General features: G+C 46.2%; 1 protein-coding gene across 4 annotated transcripts in view; it reads left to right on the top strand.

Annotated features, from left to right (window-relative positions):
- The window catches only part of CUL2 (cullin 2), a 125,315-nt gene that overhangs the window by 28,966 nt on the left and 90,621 nt on the right, over nt 1-5,728 (top strand). The window contains exon 1 of one of the 4 annotated variants that reach the window (XM_024129622.3): nt 2,649-2,791. The exons of 1 other annotated variant lie outside the window; for it this stretch is intronic. The gene's annotated coding sequence lies outside the window, so the exon portion shown is untranslated. Of the gene's footprint in view, nt 1-2,648; nt 2,792-2,857; nt 3,061-5,728 lie in introns of those variants that run through there. 2 more of the 4 variants (XM_024129624.3, XM_024129623.3) reach the window with 2 other exon arrangements.

Raw genomic sequence — 5,728 nt, 5'->3', positions numbered from 1 at the left:
AGAAAAACAAATATCGTATATTAACGCATATATGTGGATCCTAGAAAAATGGTACAGATGAACCGGTTTGCAGGGCAGAAATAGAGACACAGATGTAGAGAACAAACATGGACACCAAGGGGGAAAAGGGGTGGGGTGGTGGTGGGATGAATTGGGAGACTGGGATTGACATGTATAGACTAATATGTATAAAATGGATAACTAATAAGAACCTGCTTTATAAAAAAATAAATAAAATTCAAAAGAAAAATGAAATGTATATGTACAATTTGTCATTTCTACTTGTATGGTATTTTTGCCATGCATATTTAAAAAAAATAAACTCAGATTTCAATCGTAAAAAAAAAAAAGAACAGCCTGTCTTATGACCAGTCAAACATACATTGTACATCTGCTTTAACCATTAAAGAAAAGAATGCATTAAAAAAATCAAAATGGAGTAACTGTGGTTCAGGCATTCAGGATGGAGCTGGGTGGCCATTGTGGATGTGGTTTCAGACATGTTCTGTGTCACCAAGAACCTGAATTTTCTGAACTGTATCCATTAAAGAAAAGAATGCATTAAAAAAATCAAAATGGAGTAATTGTGGTTCAGGCATTCAAAATGGAGCCAGGTTGCCATCGTGGATATGGTTTCAGACATATTATTGCAGCACTGAGAACGTGAATTTTCTGAATCAAGGACACCACCAGCAGTTCTCAAAACAATATCTTCTAGCAGCTGACAGCTGCAACCTTATGGTGTCAAGGTCTCCCCTTTGAACTCTGCAACCGTTTTGGACCCCAACCAATTCTTACCTAACAAGCATCCTTACTTTTTGCTAGTTCCAATCCTAAGTCTTCACAAACAACTTAGGTAACTTTGTGGGTTTTGCCCATATCAGCTTCCCCCATTTTTGAGCCTGGAGGAACACAATTCAGGTGCTTCTGGAAGCTGTTTCTCCCGGACTATATTTCTCAGTTTGGCTGGAAAACTCTTTTCTATTCTGATTATAGATTGTTTATTGATTATTTCCATTGACAGTGTTGACATAAATTTTCCAAATTTCACTGGGAAGCTACATTTTATCATTGGCAACAAATACTGTCAGTTGTTTTGCTTGAAGTGTTAGGCTCACTTTATTCATTTTGGAGAAATGTGTCAATGTCCAAGTCAGAGTAACATTAGTTTTTCTGTCAACTGTTCTTTCAAGGAAAAATGGCACTCCATGAAAAACAGCTAGTTCAGCTCCCAAGTCAGCCGCTCAAGTGTTTTTCTTCAAGACGACCATTGCTACTTTTGTACACAGCAAGAGTGCGTGTGTGCTTCACGTTTTTTCCCTCACAATGTTAGAAAGACGTGCATTCAGGATTGAACTTTAAAAAACTCATATTTTTTACTACTTCATCCAGGATATTCCTAAATTAAAAAAACAAAAACAAACTGGGAGAGTATGGGAGCAATGCAACGGCCAGCGGGATAGTTTTGTACTACCCTCTTTTTTTTTTCTCGTCCCGCCGCCGGGCTTGGGGGGAATCTTAGTTCCTCCACCGGGAATCGAACGCAGGCCCACGGTAGTGAAAGCGCCGAGTCCTAACCGTGGGACCGCCAGGGAATTCCCTGTGCCACCCTCTTGACTCCTGCTGAGGCGATGTCAGCTGTGTTATGTGAACCCAGAAAAAAAGACAAAGAACATGTCATTTACAACGAAGATTGTTTTTAACATTGTGACCCCTAAAAAACTCTTGGAGAGTTCCAGAGGTCTGGGGATCACACTTAGAATTGCCGAATTAGAAGGAGAACATGTGAGAAAACAGGTCATATAATGGAATTGAATTTAGCATATAATAATAACTTTCTTAAAAGAAGGGCTGCGGACTTCAAGTGCAGCGAGAGGTAGATTAGAAGAGGAGAAAGACCGGTGGGACTTATCAGGTCGGGAGACAGGATTTTAAGTGGGCCTTAAAGGACTGGTCCAAATAGTTTGAAGAAAAGTGTTGGAAGGGAAAGCCTTGCTCAGAACGCACAAAGAAGACTATAGACTCTGACTTCTGAGATCTTGTAGATACGAAAGGCTGATAAGGAATAAAGCCAGGCTTTTGTTCCCTGCGGTGTTGTGTGTACTAGGAGGTGATGGGTGCGTTTGCATTTTTGTCAACATCACCCTTAGAAATTGTATGCGAGGAAACCCTTGGACTGACAGGTGCGGGGAGGCGGGGAGTTGGGGTCACGGCTGTGAAGAGACGGGCCTCTACTGAAAATACACACTTATGTCTCAGAATGGCTACAGATAAAAACCTACTACAAAAGGAATATGTCCGAGGAAACTAATTTTGCTAATACATATTGATCTTTTGAAAAGCCCATAGAAGTAGGTGGCGAGGAGATGGTGGTGTATCAGAATGTTCACATAGTTCTGAAAGAACTCAAGGGATAAATCCTTGTGTTGAGACCACTTTTCTGACACATTGTTATCAGCAGTCCCTAACTTGGGGTCCCCGGTCCCCAGCTCAGCGAACAGCGAGGGCTCGTGGGCACCGGGTGCCGCTCGCAGCCGCTCGGAGCACGGGTCCCGCGGCCTTCCGCGATCGCACAAGAGCGGCCCTAGGCACTCGCCGTATGCGGACTCTACCATCGCCGGCGCAGGGGGGGTCGGAGGCCGCGGAAGAGGAGCCCCGAGGGCGTGTCGGGAAAGCCGGGCATCGGAGGACAGTTGTTTCACAGCTCGCATAGACTGCCCGCCCTTCTCCCCTCTCCGCTTCCCACCGCGCCGTCCCATCCGTGACCTCTGCCGTGTTCCCGCGGCGGCAGGTGAGCTCCCGGCCGCGGCCCCGGCCCGCCCCCCCCCCTTCTCGGCGGTGGCGGCGGCCGGCGGGGAGGCGCCTGCGCGCAGTAATGGCAGCGCGGTGAGCAGGGACGGAGCTGACAGCCGCCGCCGCCCACCCTCCTCGCCGGGCTTCGTCCTGCGAGCCCTCGGGCTGTCTCCCACCCCTGGCCCCTGCCCCGCGTCCCGCCTCTGCAGCAGGTAACCCGCTGAAGGCCCGGAGCCGGCTGCGGGCACCGGGAAACTTCCCTTCCCGGTTAGTGGGTGGCGGGGCTGGGGCCGGGAGAGGAGTTGGGGGCACGGAGGGGGAGGGGAGGGATGGAGGGGCGGCTGGGGACCGGGTGTCCTGTGGGTGACCCCGGCTCCAGGAGCGCCAGCCCCGGAGCCCGGCCGCCCCCGGACTGCATCGTGGGCCTCCCAAGCCGGTCTTGGCCGCCCCTCCCTCGGCCTCATTTTCCTCCTAGGGAGGGAAGGTGCGAGTGCGTGTTCTCTGCTTATTTACGTCCTCACGCGGGCACAGAGCTCTGTGTGTTTGCTGGGGGCGGGGGGGGGAGCGGCATCAGTCTCTTATATCATTACTACGAGTGTTTTCACTTTTGTTTCCGCAGACAGCGAAGATTGATAGCTCTGGGGAGTAGTGTCCTATGTGCGTGCTAGACCTGTCTCACCACTTAGGGTCTGGTGAAATTAGATCCTTAGACTCTCTTAAGAGCACTTAGTTACACACCAGGGAGTCTGCACCAATCCCCATCACCCCGCAAATACGTGCATATACATAAAACATTTGCGAGTTGCAGGCTGTTGTCGTTAAATCCTCTCCTTTCCCCAGGGATTACTATTACCAGTTGAAGGACAGTACCTTGGAAGTTAAAATTTTGACAATGTGGTAAAAACTATTAACATTCGCTACAGACTGTTTGACTTTACAGTGTAAGCATCTTTGAGCTAGACCTGTCCCAAATCTTCACTCATAGTAAGGTATGGGAAATAATCACTTAGTTCTCATTTACTACTGACTATGTAATAGGCATTTAAAAACACTCAAAAGACTGCTCCCTCCTTTTTACAATCTCACAGTTCTTTCCAAGACAGACAGTTGAACAAATTGTTTATATTTTGCCTCTTTGGCCCAAATATAGTGTTTGGAAGACCCTTCCAAAAGAGTCAGAGATGAAATAGCAGATGTACACAGTGTTTTGAGTTAATCTCCCCCCCCCCAAGATGCTGTTTATAAGTTGGGGGAACATCTCTATAGTGTGCATGCACAAAGTATGTGAAAAATACCTTTTCTATGACTTTGAACGTTTACATGGATCTGAAGTACTCTTACTTCACTCTCCACCCTTTGGTGATTTTTTCAGTGTTTTATGTGGAAAGCTAGTTTATTCGTGTTTTTTATCTTCACCAGTCTGTCACTAAATGAAATGCTGTGGACCTTCTTTAAAGTCAGTTTTGCCTTGTCTAACAGTTCAATATTTATTAAGCACCTGATTCGTATGCCAAGCATTTACTGGAAGCATTAGGGATACAACCAACATGAAATTTCTGCTTTCCCGGAGCTTCAATTCTGGGAGGTAAGGGAAAGTCAGAAAGTAATTAAGAAATAAAAGCAATTTCAGAGAATCATAAGTGCTATAAAGGAAGTAAAGTAGGGAGTTGTGGCAGTGACTGGGACAGACTGCTTCAGATGCTGTGGTCAGGAAAGACCTGTCTGAGGTGACTTTTGACCTGATATCTGAAAAGTGGGAAGGATTTAGCCTTTGGAAGTCTGAGGGAAGAGTGTTCCTGTCTGAGGGAACAGTAAATGGAAATCCCTAGAGGTGGTTTCAAGCTTGGGTTCGGCAAATTGAAAGAAACTCAGTGAAGGTGGGCTGGGACCCTCGTGAGAGAGAAGAGGTTAGGTGGTGGTAGCCAGGGGTCTGGTCATGTGAGGTCTGTTATCCAAAGGAGTTTGTTTGGCTTTTATTCTTAAAGTACATTGAAAAGCTATTCCCTTTTTGTGAAGCTGGGAGTGATATGGTCTGGTTTACAACCCGACTGTGAAGGAGATTGGATAAGAGAAGAATAGCAGGGTTACCAGTGAGAAGGCTGTGGCAAATTTGAGTAGTGACTGGAGTCAAGTAGAAAAGATTTTGAGATATATTTTATAGTTAAAAGTAGTGAGTTGGCATGATTGGATGGGAATGCAGTTGGTTGGGACAGGGGTGACTCCTGGGTTTGGGGCATCACCTGGGGCATGGTGATGCCACGTATTGAGATGGGGAAGAAGTGAGGGAAGCAGGTTGTTATATGGGGATAGGGTTGGAGGGGACATATTACATAGGACCTGTTAGATGTTCATGTGGAGTTGAGAAGCAGGCAATTGGATATACACGTCTGGAATTCAGTGGAGAGGTTAGGGAGTCCTTCGTTCATTCAGCAAGTATTTTTCAAGTACTAGCTGTGGACTAGGCGGTGGGGATGTATAGTAGTGAAAAAACAGACAAAAATCTCTGCCTTCGTCGGATTTAAATTCTAGTGAGAGAGAGATGGGGAGTCATCCGCCTTTATCTGTTGGTTTATTATAATTATGTTTGGATAGAAACTACATTCACCTGATTCAGAATTTGAAATGTTTGATGGGATATAGAATGAAAATCTCCTCTATTTCTTGTCCCTGCAGTTTTTGTCAAGGCCAAATATGTTAGTGGTTTCTTACTCATCTTTCCAAAGATATATTTTGTGCACATGTAGGCAAATGTGTGTAGATTCTTCTCCCCACTCGGCAAAAGTGGAAGCATACTTTCCTTGCTTTGACACCTTGTATTTTTTTTTTTTTTTTTTTTTTTTTGTGTTACGCGGGTCTCTCACTGTTGTGGCCTCTCCCGTTGCGGAGCACAGGCTCCGGACGCGCAGGCTCAGCGGCCATGGCTCACGGGCCCAGC

The sequence above is a fragment of the Physeter macrocephalus genome, chromosome 11 (genome assembly GCF_002837175.3).
Source record: "Physeter macrocephalus isolate SW-GA chromosome 11, ASM283717v5, whole genome shotgun sequence".
Classification (NCBI taxonomy): Eukaryota; Metazoa; Chordata; class Mammalia; order Artiodactyla; family Physeteridae; genus Physeter; species Physeter macrocephalus.
Note: the sequence above shows the minus strand (reverse complement) of the source record. Positions and strands in the feature narration are given on the sequence as shown.